Here is a 24,349-nt window from a genome sequence, read left to right on the forward strand (position 1 = left end):
ATGTCAAGGACACTAAGGACTTCCTGACAAAAATACAAAATGTACAATGGGCAAAAGATTTGCTATGGATGTGAACGCATTGTACACTATCATTGATCACAACTTAGGGATAAGAGCATGCCAACACTTTTTAAATTAGAGACCCATTACATTCTTGGAACACACAAATATGTTAGTTGAGATGATAAGATTCTGCCTCACTAATAATATTTTATGTTCAATGACGAGATCTACAAACAGACACTTGGCACAGCAATGGGGACATGCTTTGTCCCTAGTTTTGCCAACTTGTTTCTAGGGGCATGGGGGGAAGAAATACGCAAAACTCCCAGCATGCAACAGATGGGCTCCGCTATATAAATGATATTTTCCTGATCTGGAATGGCAGCGAAGAGAGTGCCATTGAATTTATCGAACTGTTGTACAACAACATGTGTAACGTCAAACTCACTTATAACATGAGTAAGAAGTCAATTGAATTCTTAGATGTAGAAATAACAACAGACGGTGACAAACTGAACACAAAATTGCACATGTAGAGCACAGCAGGAAACAGTTTTCTCCATGCTCTCAGCAGCCGCCCAGATGTATTGAAATGGAGCATTCCATTAGGGAACTGCTGAGAGCAAAAAGAAACTGCAGTACCAAGGAAGCATTTGAATCAGAGAGTAAAACGATGCAGAGAAGATTTAAACAGCGAGGTTAACAAACTGGGTGATCAAAAAAGCCATTAAAAAAGTCAAAAAAATAAGTAGAGAGCAAACCCTCCAGGAGAAATTGACTAATAAAGAAGACAACATGAGTAGAGTTATTCTAACCTACAATGAGGAATCCAAACGGGGGCTAAAATCTTGAACGATAACTGGAACATCTTAAAAAGAGAAGCCAGTGACTGGACAGGACTTGCCAGAACGCCCCATGATAACATACAGGAAAGGAAAAAGCTTTAGAGACATTTTAGTGAGAGGCAACATCACTCCAGAACAGAATATACACAGTCACAACCAACAGGGATGCTTTTCCTGTGGCCATTGCAAAGCATGCAAATTCAGTGTGATGGTCAAAACATACGACACCCCTGGGGCCACCAAAACCATCAAACATTTTCTTACGTGCAGCACTGCTTTTGTAATTGATGTACTAGAAAGTCCCTGCAAGATGTGATATGTAGGGCGCACCACCTTTGCAGCAAAGAAGCAAGATATTAGAACACCTACGCGCTATACATAACAAAGGCAAACACTACCCAGTGGCACGCCACTTTGAGGAGTACCATCTCTCCAACAGTTCACTTTTGAAATACTTTATCATTGTGCAAATCCAAATGGGGACAAGGGGAGGCAATTGCACGCTCCATTTGAGAAAACGCGAATCATGACACATAATTGATCTGCAAACAAGAAGCCCATGGGGCCATAACCAGGATGAAGAAATGATTATACACTTACAGGAGGAGTAGGAACGCCCAAGTCTATACGAGCCTCACTATATCCAGATGCTGTTAGATGCTTACTAGTTAACCTTTTTACTGTATAGCCTTAAGTTGTGTATGTAAAGAAGATTTTACCTCAGGCTGGTTTCCATTTTTAACCTACACCTCTTTTCTATTTTACAGGAGGAAAGGAAGGTACTGACACTCATCTGTATGTAGCAGTAGAGGTCACCTGCCCTTTTCTTCGTGACTTGGAGGAACCAGTACTGATTACGGTTGAAAATAAGACTTAATTCACCAATTTTCATTTTAATCTTGACAGTTTGACATAATTTGCACAATTTACATGTTGATCATCACAGTCTTTTGATAATACACAATGAATGTGAGAGTTTTCAGATATCCATTTGCTGACGCTGGGTGCACTTCTTACTTTGAGCTTACTCAAATATTGTAACAGCCACCTCAAGATCTAGATAGTTAAGGGAGACAGAAGGCTACTAAAATGCTAACATGTAATCTAGGACCAGCATTCACAATGTGCCAAATAGCTAGACCATTTGCACGTGCCCGACTGGGTAGTATCACAGAACACTACGCCAGTCCTTGTCACTAGAGCGAGTACAATGCCTCTCAATCTTCCTCTCGTACCAGGTTGGAGTATAGCAATCTCCACTATGGTAGCTGTATGGGAATTCACCGTAGGTGATGCTATCTCCACTAGGAGCCAACAGTGGTATTACATTTAGTTATCAAATTTAAAAAAACTGAAAAATGTTTATGCATAACACAAAATGTGTATATACTGTATCAACAAAAAATGTACCAATCATATTTCCATGTATGGTAGAACTTGCAATTAGGAAAAAGAATACCATAATTGTGACTATTAGATGATCATTTTGGACAACAATTGGTCATACTCCAATACCAGCTTAATGTTGTAGGTACTTGTTGAATACTTTATAAAACACACAAACGGAATGTATTTGAACAGTATCACCCTTTGCAATAACAAATATGAACAAATAATATGCATAGGTGCAGGTAAAAAAGTGAATTCAAAATGGATGCCGTGTTTTCAACAAAAATCTATCAATCTATAGAATTGGATTGTCCCTCAACTATGTTTAGGCACTATATGTATGGCAGTTCAACCCACTGGCCAGTGTGTGAGCAAGGAGACTGTGTTCCCCAAAATGCATAACTGGTATTAAAAACTTTGCAACTGGAATGAACTGAGAGAGCGTATTTACTTGGACTTGTAATTGAAATTCTGGTGGGCTATGCCGGAGCACGCTTCATTTACCACGGGCCGTGTGGGGTGGAAGAAGCAACACGAGGAATAAATATATATATCTATATATATTTATACACATATACCAATAACATACAATCCACTCAGTGCAACTGTAGTGTTGGATAGCGGTGGGGTAAATATGACTAGCCCCACTCCCATGAGTGCAACAGAAGGGAATGTGTAGGACAGCGGAGGGGTAAAATGTACTATTCCCACTCCAGCGAGTGCAACAGTAGGGAAAATTTTGGATAGCGGTGGGGTAAAAATTATTATTCCCACTCTAGTGAGTGCAACAGAAGGGAAAATATTGGATAGCAGAGGGATAACATTTACTACTCCCACTCCAGTCTGTACAATAGTAGGGAAAGTGTTGGATACCGGATGGGTAAAAAATACTATTCCCACTCCAGTGAGTGCAACAGTAGAGAAAGTGTTGGACAGCGGAGGGGTCGAGTTTACTATTCCCACTCCTGTTAGTGCATCAACAGGAAAAGTGTTGGATTGCAGAGGGGTAAAATTACTATTCTCACTCCAGTCAGTTCAAAATTAAAAACAAAGAAAATATCATCAACAAAAGAAAAAAAATTGTAAGTAAATATAAAAATATAAATATGTTAAACATTAAAATTACAATATTTTTAATATTTATAATTTTCAAACAAATAAATAATTTTATTTACAAATGATTTATTTAAAAAACATTATTACATTAATTGAGTCTATTTACTCCCTACCCTGTAACACCACACAACTCACAACTCACATCTAAAAAGCGAAATACATTATTTGCATAATTAACCTAACTAATTATCCATTAAACAAAGATTATTAATTAAAAACAAATTAAAACACACAAAATGCAGTTACATTCCTACCCTTTGCTCATATAATCCCCAGAACCCACACCTAAAATTAAACTGTGAACAAATCAATTACACAATTAAAAAAATTCAATTAAGTAACTAATAATATTTAACAACTTATTAGAAAGTAAGCAAAATTAATTTACTCCCCACCCTTTACCCCTATAAACTCAAAATACACACAAACAATAATTAAACAACTACCCTGATTAATTATCACGTAATGAATTAATGTTAAATATCAACTAAATATGAATTAATTAAAAATACATTACACAATTTCCATATTTAGTTGTCATATAATTATTTATTAGAATTTAATAATTAATTATTAATTAATTCAAAATAAATTACTTCCCACTCTTTACCCCTATATAGCCCACAAATGGCACCTAAACAAATTAAATAATTGCCACAATTAATTGTCAATTATTTAATTAATATTTACTACCAACTAATTATTAATTAATCAAAAATAAGATTACTTCCCACCCATAACCACTATAAATCTCACAATCTGCACCCAAGATTTAGCCCAAAAAATTGAAAACACAATTAACTTTATAAAATCTAAATCAAATAAATATTAATAAATACATAATATTCATTAATTTATTAAAATTAAATTGCATCCCACTCTATTTCCCTATAAACCCACAACCCACTACAGAACTCAAAAATGCAAACTTGAAATCAAATAAAATTAAAAACGACTAAAAATGTAACACGTATTAAAACATATAAACAATACTTATACACAAAAATACATCCCATACATTTCAAATATATACTAAAATACAAAACACTAATTAAAAAATCGATATTTTAAACAACTGTACTAGCACAGACTTATGGGCTACCACAAGCACAGTTTTTTAAGTTCTTGCAAATTGGGGACCTTTTATTCAAAAATAATTTGACACTGATGTCTAACCCTTTGATGGAGGGTCTAAAGGCTCATAGTAGAATTGGTGGGTTGAATAAAATTTTCAGTTTTAGAAAGAACGACGACTTGGAAAAACATAAGGCATATTGGGTGGAGACTCTCGGTGAAAATGAGATTGACATATCAATGGAGGAAGCGATAGTAAGAGCTAGGGAAGTTCTTAAGTCAGCAAATTTACAAGTACAATTTTTTAAAACTTTATTTAGGTTATACTATACACCCGCGCGGATGAAAAAATGGGGCAGTTGCAATGATGGTAAATGTTTTCGATGTGCCTCATCCGATGCGAATATAGATCATAGTTTTTTATACTTGTGTTAAATTGCTTCATTTATACAAGATGTGGAACGATTCTTATCAGACACACTAGATATGTCTGTACGTATAACGCCTGCCTTGATGCTTTTAGGGATGGGGCAGGATGTTTCAAAGGGGGGAAGTTTATATAAGTATAGACATTTTCTATTTGTAGCAATGACTATAGCCCGTTTATGTATAGCGGGGGATTGATTATGTCTGGAGCCTCCAAGATTCGAGGTATGGAGGGCTAAGCTATACAGAATAGCTAGCTTGGAATTTAGTTTATACTCGTTAAAGGGGGGTCAGAAAACGGAAATTGGGTCTTATGATCTGGGAACATTTTTTGGCTCATATGAATAACTGAGAGTATTAGTATACAAATACCAAGGAGTTATGGAATGTATAAAGATTAGCAGTAGTTGTAAATATAATATAATATGGCAAATACACTGTTCAAGTCAAAGCATAAAAGGGGATATATATGCTAAGCTGAGGAACATTTACCTTTTGTCAGGTTATTGGTATTTATGTTTATGTAATGTATTTTTTTGATTAATTTTATTGAGAAGGCTCAGCTAGATAATGTATGCAATTCATGCAAGAATTACATTGTCAAATTGTGTACTGACAAATGTCTATCATGCCTTGGAAGTGTGGAATCAAAATAAATAAAATAAATAAAAATAAAAAATGATTAAAATTAAATTGCATCCCACTCTATTTCCCTATAAACCCACAACCCGCTACGGAACTCAAAAATGCAAACTTGAATTCAAATAAAATTAAAAACGACTAAAAATGTAACACGTATTAAAACACATAAACAATACTTATACAAAAAATACATCCCATACATTTAAAATATATACTAAAATACAAAACACTAATTAAAAAATCGATATTTTAAACAACTGTATTTTTGCAATCAATATTAATGACTTCTATATTTTTTAAATCAATATTTCTTACCTTAAAGTCAATATTATTGACCACGATATTCTTGCTGTCAATATTTCTGTGTCACAATATTTAAAAATTGATATTAGTGTAAGTCGACATTTTCAAATCGATATTTTGACTTGTGTGCATGGCACAATCAGTGCTGCAGGCCCACTAGCAGCATTTAGATTACAGGCCATGGGTATATAGTATACCACTTTACAAGGTGCTTATAAGTAAACTAAATATGCCTTTCGGGTACAGACTAATATCACCATGTTTAGGGATAGAAGCACGTGCATTTAGCACTGGTTAGCAGTAGTAGAGTGCTCAGAGTCCTAAGGCCTACACAAAGATACAGAAAAAGTGGAGCTAAGCACACAAACAATTGGAGAAAGACCACCCTAAGGATGACAGGTCTAAAAAACATCTATATTCACTTGTCATATTGCATATAGGTTATGGTGCAGCTGCGTAAGCTTCTCACACACATTCACAAAGTACGCAGAGCGTAGGGGGTCGATTGGCACACAGAACAGGCCCAGCACCGGAAACAGCAGACACTTGGGGCCGCTGGTATGCCACTTTTTTCCATAATAAAAGTGACACACCAATTGCGCAAGGGGCTTGTAAATACGCCCCCTGTTAACCCCAAGCAAGGGCTCCAGAAAGGCGAATGCCCTATTTCACCAGAGCTTAAAGACTTAGCTGTGGGAAGGCACCTGCACTTGTATTTCAACTTTTCACCACTTCAGTATTTGCTAACTGTGCACACAGTGCTCTGAAAACAAACAAATGCATGAATGTGTTTCTTTCAATGAACCATAAAATGTATGTGAAAGCTTTAGACAACACTTATATTAAGTACGGCCTTTACACACCTGTAATTTGAGTAACTGCTTACCTTTGTCCCAGACTTCCTTTCAGAGGAGGAGAATAATATGTGGGCCCTGACAACTATTACCACACTTCAATAAATGCTTTCACATTTCTTAAACAGGATATGATCTAGTCCGTAAATTGGTTACCTTGGAACCAGGAAACAGGGGGAAGCATTATAGAGAATGCACATTGCACTGCTTTCCCTCTCGGATCCGTATTATTATATTATTGAAAGGGCTTAAAACTGCTCCTTTAATACCAGGGCCACTGAAATTATGCAATTTTGCAGCAGGATGTGCTGTATATGCCCCATAATACATCATCCACTGCATAATCTGAAGATTGTTTTAAAAAAGGTTTCTAAATCAAACCGCTCAACAGTTACTAAAACTGCAGCAATATGTGTTGCCGCATAAAACACTTTGCAAAGGCCAAGAGTTCGCCTATCTGATGCCTATTTCTGTATTTGGTTGTGCATGTGAACTAAATGGGTGACACCTTTGAACGCAGGTAGAATTGTCAACATAATGAAATAATACAATAAAAATGTGCCACATTGTACCTCATAATTTGTCTTTTCTTGTCACATAATTTAATCCATCATGCTGCCTAATTCTCCACTGCCGCTTAACTACAGTGACCCTGTTTAGTACCAAATGAACGCCTACTTTGTACGCAGGTACACAGTCAAATATGGGTGTCCCTGATTTGCATGACCATTTCAGCTCATTACTGACCTTGTCGCCTGTCTTGAACCTTTCACTTACAAATCATTGATTTTAGGTGTGTTCGTCTAAATAGTTCATTGCAAGCAAAGCAAGACTACAGAACCCATAATTCATTAGGTTATAACATCTAAGTCCTGGACTGTAAAGAGTGTAAGGATTGCTCTGAGGGAGGTGGTCAGCCACAGGCATTTGCACCATGTGACAAGCGGTCTCCCTTTGTCTGAGTGTATCATTGAAAACACAAAGAGGTGTGCAGAGCTGCTCTTTCATATCTTACAATTCTCTAATATCGAAACGGCTTCTATGTCAAGTGTAGCATAGCTTGCTAACCTCAGTCCTGGCCTTACAAGTGGTTCAGCCAAGAGAACAGAACAAATACTTCAACCAGTGAGCTTTCCTGAGGATTTACAGTTATGGTGTTAAATATATCAAATCCTTCAAATGTCTTCAATAATATTGGTTTAGACTTATCTGATCTGATGACCTAAAAACGTATGGCTCAATATGTTAGGAACTTGTCCCACTCCCTTTTTCTACAGTTTAAAATCTTAGAATTGTAATGGACTAAGATTTGCGTGTTAAATATTCGATCTCAACGATTGTGATTTCAGGCTTTTACCTTCTCCATATACTTAAAACAATTTTCAAATGTTTATGATTTCCTCTAAACCTGCCTGCGATAATGGGCGCTGGACATTGGCAACAGCATCTGTATATGGGTCGCAGTGATGTCATACCAAAATGTCATCGACTCCTGAATGCAGCCATGCATGCGACTGCAATGGCGGACCTCGTTTCAGGGCTGAAAATAATCATCGTTCATTGACTGTCAAAAAACATGCAAAATGTAAGTCTTTTTCCCTGGCTCGCAATATTTCGGGGGCTCGAGGAACAATGATCCTCCAAAATTATTTTGAAAATACCAACCTTCCAGATCATTATCCTCTGTACATGATCTCAGGTTTTCTGTTCCAAGGTACAACCAAGGTACAGACATTCCAGGTTGGGTGGCTTCGCTATTTCAGAAGTAGAAATCATACTTTGGACAGAGCTCCTCAGTCTTTGAAGAAATCTGAAATCCTATTCTGAACTTAAAAGCTTAAAACCTACCTCTTCCAGTAGGCTTACACCACCTTGTGGTGATTATGCATCGTTTTGTTGCGTTTGTGTAGCGCTTTCTACCCCTATGTGGAGCACTTAAGTACTTAGCCACACGGCTAGTGCTCTACGCCTTGTGGGTAGGAGGTTGGAAGTGTGTTGTCTTTGCTTTGAGCCTATGTGGAAAGTGTTCCCGGTTGTCATACGTCTCAACCACAGATGTGCACTTATCGTCCTATTGGAAGCAGCACTTGGCGGTCTGATGGATATGTCGGCTATGAATAGCTACCTGCTCGACGCTATTGGATAGCGCTCTATGCCATGAGACCGCTAATGCTGAGAGTGCACTTTAAAAATAATGAGCATAAATAGATTATACTATGGCAATATTATATTAAAGCATCAAATATGCTGAGGGTGTTGGCAGGGTTTGGTGTAGCTCTGTAAAGCTACCTGTAAAGAAGCTGCGCAATATATTGAAGAGCGTTTTTGAATGGTAAGAGAGAGACTATTTAATGTTTGTTTTGTTTCTGTGATTTCATCAGGCTGTTCTCCCACATTCATGGATCCGATTCCACCAAGTGGAAAATTAAATACCTGTGATTAATGACTAACCAGAGGGCAGCAGCGACTAACCTGAGGACATCTCAGGCTGGATGAAGAGATTAACCTCTTCGAGGCTCATGACGAGCTCGTCATGAGACATGGCGCTCCGGTGCTCATGACAAGCTCAGCTCGTCATGAGCCGTGGAACGCTCGCATGCGGGGATGATTCCCCTGCTGTGCTGAGCGGTCCACGGGAGGTAATACACCTGTGACGAGCTGAGCTCGTCATGAGCACAGGAGCGCCGTGCCTCATGACGAGCTCAGCTGTCATGAGCATGGGGGCACTGTGCGCGCCCCCCTCCCCCCAGCACTGCGGGAGCGAAGGGGTTACGACCCCACACAATGAGAGGTGCTGAGACATGTCCGCATAAACAGGAAGGATGAGCATGGCCATGTTTTCCTTAGAGGAAGAGCCTAGAGACAGCTTTAGCAGTGTCAACAGCATCATCTTTATCAAAAATGTATAAAAAGAAACACATTGTTTAAATAGGCTCAGAGTCAGCTCTCTTCATCAATGTGTCTTTTTAAGTGCCATTCACATTTCACTTTCACCTAGCACAGTGTTTCGCTTGTGGCAAAGGGTCAGCATACTTAAGCTACTGGCGCTCTTCACTGTGAGTGACATCATTAGGTCAATGCCTCACAGCTGTCTGATTGCAAAGAATTATAGAGGACAGGCTCAAATCTTACCTGGATAATCATTCCACCCATTGCTTGTAATTGCTTTGTCTTTTGTCACTCACATTTGCATGCTTTCGATTTGTTGGCTTTATTTCTTTTTGCTCGTCCAGCATGTAGTTCTCCTCCATTAGAGCAAAGCTTCTTTATAATCACCTCTCTGATTGACTCGTTCTTTTCTTCCACAAGTGATGGATTTTCAGGAACTCTTTTTTTCTGTTTCATGAAGTACTACATGAGAGTGCATGTTTTTTCCAGATGTCTCTCCTGCATGCTTCAATAGCCCATGGCCCCCACTACTCCTCTTCTACCCACTCTCGGTATTGCTCGCAAGAGCTGTGTGCTTTTGTGGGCTCCCTCGACACAATATTGAACGCAACAATATTGACATAGAGAAAAATTGTGTCAAAAATATTGATTACAAAACTATTGTAACATACTTATAATGGTAAGTACAAACATATTAAAAACAGAATAACGTTTCACACTAATATCATTAAAAAACAGACATAAATATATGTTTTATAAATATATAAATATATATATATATATACTTACTGTTGGAACTGGCTATTTCTGGTAGGCTAAGGCTGACGCCAAAGCCAGGCAGAAACCACCATTCTAGTCAGGGCAAGGGAGTCACACGCCAAGATAACCCCTGCTCACCCCCTTGGTAGCTTGGCACGAGCAGTAAGGCTAAACTCGGAGGCAATGTGTAAAGCATTTGCGCCAGCACACAACAGCAACAACATCCTAGGCACACCACAAAAGGAACTCCACACAAGGTTATATAAAAATAACTTCTGTATTGTCAAAACACATTAGATAGAAATCACACATGTACATTGTGCCAACTGGCACGGGCAATATTCACAAGGGATTATTCACAAGACAGGGCCACATTGGCCACTGTCATAATCAACACTTTTTAGGAATAGAAATACTGTCAGAAATTAGAATAAAAGGATATAAAATCACTGTAGCACAAAGTAACAGTTATAAATCACAACCAGTATTTACTGGTAACAGGTAAATACCACCTACGCAACCCTAACCACCATAGGAAAATGTCACGCAGGGGACCAGGACCTCACTAGGACCACCTGTACTAAAAAGAACAACCACCTAAGTATCACACAGCATTTAGGGGTCTAGTAAAGAACACATTACCCATGATGCATAAATATACATTCAGAGGAGTAGTAAAGGGAAACACATGATGCATAAACCTACACATTCAGCGGTGTTAAGAACAAAGCACATGATGCATCACAAACACATTCAGAGGTGCAGCGCTAGGAGACACATGACGCCTAAAACATTCAGAGGTGCAGCGCAGGGAAAGAAAGACACAGGATGCATAAAAACATTCAGAGGTGCCCCAACACAACTCAATAGCGCAAAAACACACAGTAGGCAATTACCATCCTAAACATAGCAGGTAACCACATTGCGCAAAACTCACATTAGGCAATTACCATCCCGTAGATAATCACATTGCGCCTAAATAAAATCACATACCAGCCCCCATCTAATAAAAGGGACTAAAAGAGCCCTGTGTCCAGAATGTCAGGGCGCGCTGCCATGCAGCGCCAGTCAGGGGTGCGCCACCGGCACAAAACCTAAACGTAGCAGGTGCCCACTACTTGCTGGGCACCTGGAAACACACAAGACCTAAACGGTGCAGCTGCCCACTAATTGCTGGGCAGCTGGGAACTTCAAAACGTCAACAGGATCCTTGCTAACCCTTAGGCGCAAACTGCGCCCACTGCTGGAGCCACACAGGCTCTGGGCATATCACATGCCCCAGACTTTGGAGCCACACAGGCTCTAAAACTATATTGCACCATGGAGCCCTCAGGCTCTGAAAACCATGGCACCTCGAGCCTCGCTGGGCTCGTGAATCAAAATAGGGGCGGGAGCCTCTCGGGGCTCCAAAGGTAAATCGTGAATGGGTGTGCCAGCGGGAATGCTCTGATTGACTGGACACAACATGAACAGAAAGTTGCGGCCACCATTTTATCAATCGGGAATGGTTACGGGGCTGTAAATTTGTGTCAAAGCTAACTTAAGGGGTCTGGGTGGAGATACTCTGACCACATGTTTGAGATATGACGGTGTAAGTGACAGAAGTTATTTGTCCAAAATAGATTTTTTAATCACGCTTGATATTCATAACAACGAGGCGACCATCAGCCCGGCCCTCATGTACAATTGGCGGGACGTTGTGACTATTGAGATGTTGTTGCAAAGATTGGTAAAAATATAAAACAAAATGTATCTATATACACACCCTCGCTGGTCACAGTCACTGACTCATGTACATGTACATACACACATATTTCACTCAGACACTCATACACCCACTCACATACCCACTCAGACACTAATGTTCCCACTCACAGACTCACTCAGAGGCCCATGTGTGTACTCATATAAGCATTCATAGACTCATGCACCCACTTACAGATGCACTTAGAGACTCAATCACCCACTCACTTACATAGTCAGAGACTTATACACCCAGTCAAAGTCCTACTCAGAGACTCGTGCACCCAGTCACAGACCTACTCAGACACTCACGCACCGACTCACAGATGCACTGAGACACTTATGATTCCACTCACACACCCGCTGATAGACAACCCACTCAGACAGTTATGCACCCACTCATAGATCCACTCACAGAATCATGTACTCATTCACACACCCACTCAGACACTCGCACACCTATTCACATACCTAATCAGAATCAATTATATAGCTATACATTTTGAATGTCGTGGTGGCTATTGAATTCCTGCTTTTGTTTGCATTCCCGCAATGTCTTCACGGTGATCACGGATACCAACATCCTAGCGACTCCTGGCGTCACTATGAAAACTGAAAATAAGTTTTAAAAATGGTTTTTATAGAAATTCACTAGAAAAACATGAGTTTGGACTGTACAGTAATAAACCCCTAGTGCCAAAAATACTATAATATGTGTGCATGTATGCGTTTTACACTTCATGGAAAAGGTGCAATTGTCGCAGTTAATGACGACGTTGCGACTCCCTGAGTAACCGTTAAAAAGGATAATAGGTTTTAAAGATGGTTTTTAAAGAAACTTAGTACCAAAACATGAGTTAAAAGAGGTTTTTTAAAGAAGTTTGTATATAGTAATATGTGTAGTGCAATGTTTAGAATAGATTTTTTTGTTGTTATTTTATATGTGCTGGTGGGCATTGAATGTCTGCTTTTGTTTTGAGATCTCATGACTTATTTGCGACCATTGCAGCGTCGTAATGAAGATTCCCAAAAACAAAAAAAGGGATCTTCAGAATTATTTTTTATATTTCGGGTACTAGGGTGGCTCTAACAAGAGCCATTGTGTTGATTGTGTGTATATGACAGCTACACATAAGACTGGGTGCAGAGTTTCAGGTTACTTAGACACACCCTGTTGCTGTCTGTAAGGTGCACTCCATCATTTCTATAAATTCCATTTATGTCAAAATGCAGATTGTTGTTATAGATTAAGCCCATGTTATGGTCTCTGAGGAATGCAGAAACAGTTTTATTAATATGTTTCCTGGCTTTGTCAATCTGGGGAGAGAATTGATTTGACTCCTTCCATTTCTGTCGTTGGCATTTATTAGAGTACACCAAAATAGTGTGAGGGTAAAGCAACATCAGTTTTGCAAAGGTATGTTTCATTAGGACTGTCCAGCCCTACCCCAGTCAAAGTGCCTAGGTCAATGCCACCACAGTGCACAATCATGAGGTGAGGAGCACCCCAATCCACAATGGTTTTAACCAAAGCCAGCAACTGGTGAAACTGTAACCCTCTCTGGCCAAACCAAGTAATCTCCACATCTCTCAAACCCAAGTGCCTGTCAATACCTCTTTTTCTTTAGCACAATAGACATAGGTGTGGCCAACAATCCACACTCTAAGCATATTGAAGTGAAGGAGCAATATCAGTCAGGAGAAGGCTGGATCTGAATGAAGGAGTTTTCCAAATGAAAAGCAGTTACAATGGAGGTGTTGTTTTAAAATAAAAAATACTTATATATATATATATATATATATATATTATTGGATGCTGTCAGCATGTAAGTGAATACAATTAGGTGGTGTGTTGGATGCATTGGCAAGAAGTCCTGTTATTGGCTGTTGTTTAAAAAGAAATATAATACAGACATGGATATGCTTCTCAACCTGTGGAGTAAACCATGCCTACTGTATCTCCTTTTGAAGTTTCATGTGCCTTCAAGAATGCGCTGTGAACAGTACACTGAGCTAAGTTTGTACTGGGGTAAGGGTGTTAAAGAGACAGAATTTTTTTTTTTAACGTTGAGGAGTTATGACACAATTTAAGAAATGATAAACTTTACTTTACAATTAAGGACTATGTAATAAACTGTTCTGCAGTATTTAAATTTTTAAAAACTGAAGGCAAATATAAGTTTGGACTTCCATTTTTTCGCGATTACTCCGCGATGATTTCAAAAACATCAAAAAAATGCATAGACAGGAATCTTGTTTTGAAAGAGACGGAAAGGTTTAACAGAGGCTAACCATTCACAAGTGGAGATTGAGTAGTCTAAAATAAAAGACATGATTTGATTTGCTACCTTTCTCATGAATATAGAGTGGAAAGTTGAAGAGGTTGCCATTTTATGGTTGCTTTCTATGAGGTTGGTGTACCATTCTTGTGCTTAGCTTTTACAAATCTTAACAGTGCCAAAACTATCCAAAAAGAGCTAAAACTACAATATAATCTATTAACTGAATTCACTGGTATGTACATAACTTTTTTATTATTTTAAAAAATTTGAATTAGAAATGAAGATGTATATGAGAGTTTGATCAAAAAGAATATCAAAGTGAGCTAGCAGAAGGTATGTGTTTAAGATGTTAGTACTGTTGAAAGTTTTAATGTGCAATGCCTTTAAAATGACAATGTTTTAAATGCCTAAGCATCATGTGCAGAGCAGACAGATCTATCTTATGTGTATTCTGAAAATTGTAGGACTTTTAGTCACATTATTAAACAGGAGTAGTATAGTCATGAATAAAAGATATGAATATGTGCAGCACCTATATGTGAATTATAAAGTAGTAATACTTGTTAGGTATGTATTAGGAAGAGTTTGTCAATGTGGTTTTGAACTTATATGCCTGGTTTGCATATGTTTAGATGGTGAGATATGGTTTCTCTGGTTGCAGATAGGTATGTTTACGATGAGCCTCTTGAGTTTACTTATAGAACTAGAGAACTATATGTTTTTGAAAAGATAGCCTGAAGGTGTGCATCTATTATGAAATCACATATATGTTTACATGGTGATCTATGTTCTTTAATGCTGTTGAAAATTCTATGTTTATTGTGAGGGTGGTGTATTTCTTTAAACATGCTGGGCCCAATTCACAGAACTAATCTGAGACAAAATCCTAAACGTACTACTTTTGGTATTAACAGAAGGCACTTACTACTTTTGGTATTCACAGAATGCACTCACTACTTTTGGTTAAACTTACTTCTTTTGGTTAAACTTACTACTTTTGATTAAATATACTACTTTTAGTTAAACGTACTACTTTTGATATTCACTGAAGGCATTTAGTAGTAGTAAAGTTAGTTTACTACTACTAAATGCCTTCAGTGAATACCAAAAGTAGTAAGTGCCTTCTGTGAATACCAAAAGTAGTAAGTTTAGGATTTTGTCTCAGATTAATTCTGTGAATCGGGTTCGCTGTTTTTAAAATTGAGAAGGGTTAATAGTGCAGAATGACCGTTGAGATTTCTTGCGCAAGCTTCACTTGGTATGTACTATTCTTTGAGAAATGCTGAATATATGTTTCAAAGACACAGTAAATATTAGAGAAATTATGTAGGTATGCTATTAAGAAATATTTTGTGCTTTGAAAAAGTGAGAATTGTTGTTTTCAGTTTTAGAAACTGACTGACGCATGTTCATGCTGAGTTACAGAACAATGTATGCTCGTAGAGAGCCATGTATCCAATTATATATGAAGAGTGATCTAGACTTCACTTACACATATCTCAGTAGAAGAAAATAGATACACTAAAACAGGTAGTTTGATACTGACAGAAGGACTTAAACAAAGAGTCACAGATATAGCCACAACTGTTATGTATCTAACAGCAATAGAGGTATTTCACAGTAAGCCACACATTACTCAGGAACTCTTCAAATTACCCAGCCACTACTCGGGCAGCCATTGAATCACTTGCACTTATTCAATTACCCAGACATTATACATTTACACTTGCAATCATGCAGGCACTACTTATGTAGTCATTGAACTATGCAGGCACTACCCATGCATTCATCCAATCACCCAGGCACTAACCATTCACTTATACACTCACCAAGGTTGTAACAATGCAGTCATTCAAACACCCAGGTCCAACCCATGCACTCATCCAAGTACCTACTTACGACCCATGCACTAATTGAACTACTGAGGCACTACACATGCACTCATCCAAACACTCAGTTTCTACTGCACTCATCTAATTACACAGGGAGTAACAATTGCATTGAACCTAATTCAAATACTGAGGCAATACTCTTGCACTAATACAATCACCCCAGCAGTGTACTTGCTTTTATCCAATCACTCAAGATTTAACAATGGACTCACGCAATCACTCAGACACTAGTGTGTGAGTGGTGTTTGGGTGAGTGAGTAGCTCTGTTAAGACACTGTATGGGTGAGTGAGTGTGTGTGTGAGTGGCTGAATGTGTAAATAAGTGTGTCCAAGTAGCTGTATAGGTGAGTGTGTGGCTGTGTTAGTCGCTTAATGGGTGAGTGAGTGGTTGTGTGAGTAGCTGTTTGGGTGAGTGAGTGGTTGTATGACTGAGTGAGCGGGGGGGTGGCTCTAAGGATGAGTGAGTGGGTGTGTGAGTAGTTCTATGGATCTCTGAAAGGGTATATGTGTGGGTGTGTGAGTGGGTGTATGAGAGGCTGTATGTGGATGTGAGTGGGGGTATGAGTGATTCTGTGGATGATGTCATTAGTGATGTCATCAGAGACATCATTTAAGATATCATCAGTGATGTCACTGACCAGTTATGAGTGATGTAAAATGTGAGGTCATAAGCAATGCATTGCTGAGGCACAAGTTATAGTTAGCTCAGATAACTATAACAGCGGCATTTTACTGGTTTTGTAAGAGTGAAATTTGAGCCTAACTATAACATTCTTGTAACCTTGTTTTTTTCAGTGAATTTCTATGGGTTTCTTTACCCACTTGGCTGCTAAGGCTTTTCCCCTCCTGTGCTGGATATTTATGATTCCCATTATACATGACGAGTTCACCTTGTCATGAGCACAGCTCCAGTGTGCCTCATGACGAGCTCACCTTGTCATGAGCATGCAAGAGGTTAATGTGATTTCCTAACTATAATGTCCCAGTAACCTTTGATTTTATCCATGATTTTCTATGTTTTTTGTAAAACATTTTCCTAACTGTAACCTGTCACCTTTTGAGAGTTGGTGTGTAAATGGCTGTATAGGTCTGTGAGTGTGTGAGTCTTTTGCAGTAGCGGTCGGCAGTAGGTGTTTCTGTAGGGCGGTGACGTGGGCAGGGGGAGGGGCCGGTGGGGGGTAGTAATGTATGGATTACGGAGTTTTACAGGTAAGTAAACATTTAAATAAATAAAACGAATTTCGTTGCACGCACTGCATCACATTAGATGTGTGTATACATCTATGAATCACTGAGTGGGTTTTTAGATACTTGTATTGCTGTGACAATGGATTTAAATATGATACTCTATATTTTACAAAGAGTGATGAAAGATTTTACTAGTGTATGAAAAGGTATATGTGATTGTCACGTGGATGATGTCATCAGTGATGTCATCAGTGATGTCACTGACCATGTCATGAACGATGTAATATGTGACATCATCAGCAGTGGATTGCTGGAGCACGAAATATAGTTAGTACAACTAACTATATAGGAGCAATTTCAATGGTTTTGTATGAGTGAAATGTCAAGCTAACTATAACACCCCTAAAACTTATAGTTTTTTCTGTGAATTTCAAAGGTTTTTTAAATGCTAATTTCTAACTATATAAGGCCTGAAGCCTATGGTTATTTCTGTGAATTTCAAAGGTTTTTTAAATGCTAATCCCTAACTATATAAGGCCTGAAACCTATGTTTTTTTCAGTGAATTTGCAAGGTTTTTTAAATGCTAATTCCTAACTATATAAGGCCTGAAACCTATGGTTTTTTCAGTGAATTTCAAAGTTTTTTTTAATGCTAATTCCTAACTATATAAGGCCTGAAAGCCCACCAGGAATCTCCAGTATGCGCCAGGGGACTGCATTACAGAGAGGTGTAATTAAGCCATGCCCCTTTTTACACCTCTCTGCAACGCATCCCCCGGGCGTGTTTGCAGAGGGGGAACTAATTCCCCTTGCATACTGGGGGTCCCCGTGGGCCAACTAGCCCACCTGGAACCTCCAGTATAAGCCAGTGGGCTGCATTGCAGAGAGGTGTAATGAGGCCACACCCTTTTTTACACCTCTCTGCAACGCAGCCCCCGGGCGTCTTTGCAGAGGGGGAACTAATTCCCCTTGCATACTGGGGGTCCCTGGGGGGCAAATAGCCCACCTGGAACCTCCAGTATGCGCCAGTGGGCTGCATTGCAGAGAGGTGTAATGAGGCCACACTCTTTTTTACACCTCTCTGCAACGCAGCCCCCGTGCATGTTTGAAGAGGGGGAACTAATTCCCCTTGCATACTGGGGGTCCCTGGGGACCAACTAGCCCACCTGGAACCTCCAGTATGCGCCAGGGGTCTGTGTTGCTTTGCCCCGGGGGGCCACGCACATCCGCGTACGTATATATAAATATATATATATTATAGTTAGCTGGACATTTTATTCATACAAAACCATTGAACTTCCCCCAATATAGTTAGTTGTACTCACTATAACTCGCGCGCCCCCAATCCACTGCTGATGATGTCACATATTACATCATTCATGACATGGTCAGTGACATCACTGATGACATCACTGATGACATCTCAAATGACATCACTGATGACATCACTGATGACATCACCCAGTGAATGTGGTTTGCTTTGATATTTAAATATGTATTATAAATACACTACTTTCCATTGAAGAATGAGTGGATATATAAATATAAATGTGTGGATGGTGGATTTAGTAACAGTGTCATTGATTGTTTCCTTGACTAATTTGTAGAGTCTCACTATATATAATGTGTAGTTACTAAACTGTGTGAAAGTCTTTATTGCTTTGTCTTAATTGCTATGTTAAAGACTATATTTGTTATTGGTTTCTTAACTGAGTATTTGTATAGGTAAATGAATGTCTATGTGGTTTGGTGGGGGGGGTGTGATTGCCAAATAATGTGTGAATAGTTCATTCAGTAGGTATATGAGGTTAAGACTACATGTTATAACAGTTGTTTCAGTGAGTGTATATGTTTATGGGTGTGGTGGTGATGAAATATTTCTCTCGATGGTACATCTCCATTAAACTTGAAAAAAAAGGCAGTGTATGTGACAGTTATATCTAATTAAGTGTGCCTAAGACTTAGTGATTGTATGCGTCACTATATGGATAACTGTATACTTGTAATAGCGATTTTATAACACACTAAGTGTGAGTTACTATCTATATAAATAGATGAAGTGGTGTTTGTATAAGTGTGTAGGTGAGTAAATGTAAGTATAATCAATTGTTTGCATAAGTCAGAAGGATGTCTTTATAAGTGAATACAATGTGTGCTGGTGTGTAATGTTGAAATAGGCGTATAAGTATATTTGATAGTGTTCTGTTGATTATTCACTGCATGTAACACTGAATCTATAGGTAAGTGATTAGATGTGTGTATAGTTCTATGAATAACTGAGTGGGTGTTTAGAAATTTCTATTGGTGTGTCAATGGTTTCAAATATGGCACTTTCTATTTTACAGTGATTATACTAGTGTGTGATGAGGTGTATTTGATTGTCACATGGATAATGTCATCAGTGATGTCATCAGTGATGTCATTTGAGATGTCATCAGTGATGTCATCAGCAGTGACGGCCAGTAGTGGGAGTACCGGCGGGGCAGTGACGTGGGGAGGGGAAGGGGCAGGGTGGGGGGTAGTAATGTATGGATTACGGACTTTAACAGGTAAGTAAACATAAAAATAAATAAAACTAATTTCGTTGCGCGCACTGCATCACCAAATGCGATGCAGTGTGTGCAACGAAATTAGTTTTATTTATTTTAATGTTTACTTACCTGTTAAAGTCCGTAATCCATACATTACTACCCCCCACCCTGCCCCTCCCCACGTCACCGCCCCGCCGGTACTCCCACTACCGGCCGTGGCTGGTCATCAGTGATGTCACTGACCATGTCATAAATGATGCACTTTTTGTAACGTTCCGGTGGCGCAGAAGACTGAGTTAAATTTATCAGGCAGGACTAAGCCACTTTTTGTGGCGTAATCCTGCCTGATAAATATCAGTCCCTTTAATGCAGTGTCCTGCGTTAAAGGGGTGTGCAATGGGTGTTGCTGTGGGCGTTCCCAGCAGCATCCATGGACTTGAGTAATTTATAGCATCCTCAAAGTCAGTCTTTCGAAAATTCCAAAGTATAGGACATGATAATCCAAATCCAAATGTTTCTCAAGAAAAGTCATAAACCGTGTCCGTGGGTCATATCTGCCCAAACGCCGATATTCCGAACGATTGAAAATGACTTTTCTTGAGAAACATTTGGATTTGGATTATCATGTCCTATACTTTGGAATTTTTTAAAGACTGACTTTGAGGATGCTATAAATTACTCAAGTCTGCCCGAATTGTGTGGGTAAAATTGATACCTAGTCACTTTGAATAAGAATGTACTTGCGTCTCGTCTAACATTTGGAAAGAAATATCTAGTAATATGACAACAGGATACCGACATAACTTGAAGGAAATAAGAACGCCCTGAAGAAGTTCTGTTGTACAGAACGAAACGCGTCGGCTGGCTGTGGTACATAAACTTAAGGAAAATAAAAGCAATTGAATATACACCAAGATTCAGCGCTTCAATAAGGACTCTAAGTGATATGATTTGATTGGACTTGTTGTGCAAGTGGTGCTGTGCCAAACTTAGGAATTATTCTCCACTACTCTCTACTACTCACTCTCTACTACTCCACTACTCTCTAATACTTACTCTCTACTACTCATTCTCTACTACTCTCTACTACTCTCTCTACTACTCACTCCCTACTACTCACTATCTACTACTCTCTACTACTCACTCTCTACTACTCTCTACTCACTCTCTACTACTCTCTCTCTACTACTCACTCTCTACTACTCTCTACTCACTCTCTACTACTCTCTCTCTACTACTCACTCTTTACTACTCACTCTCTACTACTTTCTACTACTCACTATCTACTTCTTACTCTCTACTACTCTCTCTCTACTACTCTCTACTACTCACTCTCTACTACTCTACTACTCACTCTCTACTACTCTCTCTCTACTACTCACTCTACTACTCACTCTACTATTCTCTACTATTCTCTCTCTGCTACTCACTCTCTACTACTCACTCTCTACTACTCACTCTCTACTACTCTCTACTACTCACTCTTTACTACTCTCTACTACTCACTGTCTACGGCTCTCTACTACTCACTCTACTAATTACTCTCTACTACTCTCTACTACTCACTCTCTACTACTCACTCTCTACTACTCTCTACTACTCACTCTATTATTCACTCTACTACTCTCTACTACTCACTCTCTGCTACTCTCTCTACTGCTCTCTACTACTCTCTACTACTCACTCTCTACTCTCTCTACTTCTCTCTCTGCTAGTCTCTACCTCTCTACCTCTACACCTCTACCTCTCTACCTCTCTCTACACGCATGCATATGCATTTATATATATATATATGTGTGTATATATATACACATACATATATAAACATATATAATCTGCATATCTATATAAATACAAATATAAATGCATGCATACATATACATATATGCATACATATGCATGTTATTTACATGAAAGTTTGAAAAACACTATTAAAAGCAAAGCTAAAAAGCCACCTCATTACAAAGAGAATGGCTTTAACTTAAACGAGGGCGGGATCTATTGCATTTTCAATGCTTGTTTACTTTGGTTCCATCAAGAAGGCATTCAGATGTGTCACACATTTGCCATAAATTCTGAATGTTAGCACTCTAGTTGCTCATTAGATCACTGTAGTAAAGCTACTGCTCAACAGGGAAGTCTGCTGCTGGTATTCAAAATGCATGTTTCAGTCTGCATGTCAGAATTTTTTTAATGAAATAGAAGAGGATTTGAGAAGTCAAAATGAACCCCCTCATTTTGTTCCTTTTTAAATTAAATATTTTCAGACTTACCACTTCATTCCAATCAAGATGGCTTCTGGTGTGCCATACTTTTGTCATAAGTAAGACTGTTAGCGCTCTAGTTGTTATTTGGAACACTCCGGGACATTCTGTCATTGGGCTATACTTGGGCTACATCTGGGTGATATTTGGGCTACATTTGGGCTCTTTTGTCTCTGGTGGCCATCTTGGGAGACTGCATGTCAGAAGTTTTTAATGAAATAGAAGAGGATTTGAGAAGTCACTCAAAATGTGCCCTAATTTTTCTTTCTGCAGCACTAATCATACTTACTATTGCAAAATATACCCCCTCATTTTGTTCCTTTTTAAATTAAATGTTTTAAGAGTTACCACTTTATTCCAATCAGGATGGCTTCAGGTGTGCCATACCTTTGTAATAAGTAGGACTGTTAGCGCTCTAGTTGTTCTTTAGAACACTCTAGGAGGCTGCAGTAGAACACAAAGGAATCAACTGACAGTCTCTGTCCTTGTTGGATGTACATGTTTTACTGAGAATCTCAGACTTCATTCTCACATGACTGAGAAAGATAATGTGAATTTACAGAAAATATGCTTTCAGTTTAGCTTATAGATCCCCTTCCAAACCACTGTGGGAAAAGCATGAGATAATAGTTTTCTTTCAAACATGATTCATGATATCCCAGCAGAAGGCTTTTTCACATGGTAAAATCACCTTAGAACACACCACAATTCCTAAAATGAGTATGGTACCATCAACAAATGATTTATAATGTAACTAAAGTCCTAAAACCTATTAACTGCAATGCTTTTTAATGAGGTGCTATCATGTATATTGGTCCCAAGATGGCTGCCAATACTTTTTGGATGAAGTGCTGACAGCCAATCAGATCTCACGATGAGATGTGTGGTTAGGCTCCGCCCAGATATATATGTGTTTTTGAAGTTAATTTTCGTAAAAACCACTGGAACAATTTTCACCAAATATAGAAAAGGCACTTCTGCGTACCAGTCCCTACAATTTTGCAAAGTTTGGTGTAATTCCATTCAGCGGTTTGGGCTGTATCCTTGTCTATTCGTCCTATGGAAATTAACATGGGGAAAACACATTTTGGGACCCCCCTTTTTTCTCGCCCCCCACTTCACGAATCCCCCCGAAACTTTCAGGGAAGGAGCGGAGCGGAGCTGACCTGAATTTTGGGAAATTACAGGCAAATTCCTCAACCAGCGCCAAAGTTATTCCCAATAGAATGTTGCGGATTTCCTATGGTAGCTAGGTCCTAACTATATATACCTACTAGCTATCGCCAGTAGGTAATATATATATATATATTACCTACTGGCAGTCGCCAGTAGGTAATTATAGTTAGGATTGTTTTACATAGGGAAATCGCAACATTCTATTGGGAATAACTTTGGCGCCGGTTGAGGAATCTGCCTGAATTTTTCCTCAACTTTGTCTCGCGGCCCTCCGCTCCTTCCCTGAAAGTTTGGGGGGGATTCGTCAATCGGGGGCCGAGATAAAAGGGGGTACCAAAACGTGTTTTCCCCATGTTAATTTCCATAGGGCGGTTGGACTCACTTTTAGCCCGAACGGCTGAATGGATTCCCACGAAACTTGGCAAAATTGTAGGGACTGGTAGCCCGATGTGCCTTTGCTATGTCTCAAGATATGTGATCCAGAGGATTTTGAGTAATTTAGGTTAAAAAAAATATATATATCTATAGCCGCGCCCCGGTACGCGCACCGGGGAGCGCTCCAGGCGCGCACCGCGAGTTCGCGCGCGGAAAGCTAATTGGCTCTCGGATGTCTGTCAACATTCGAAACAGTCCGGAGCGGCCGCCATCTTGTGTCTCGGTAGGATCGAGACACAAGAGGTGGCAAAAACAAAAGGGGAAATAACCAAAAGGGGGCAGGGTAGACCCCCTCTGACCCCCTAGGTTTGATGTGGGGGCCATGAAAGGGTCCCGCGGGTGAATTATTATTTTTTTTTTTCGATTTTCGCGGGGGGAGCGCCCGGTACGCGCACCGGGGAGCGTACCAGGGAGCGTACTTTGGTGAAAAATAGTGGAAATATTAGTGTAAAATAATCATTTTGAGGGATCAGAGGTAGGGTAGCTCTGAAAAGAGCTTTTGGGTTCTGTGGCTGATTTAGGTACCTACAAGTACGTC

This window comes from Lissotriton helveticus, chromosome 2_1 (genome assembly GCF_964261635.1).
Source record: "Lissotriton helveticus chromosome 2_1, aLisHel1.1, whole genome shotgun sequence".
NCBI lineage: Eukaryota > Metazoa > Chordata > Amphibia > Caudata > Salamandridae > Lissotriton > Lissotriton helveticus.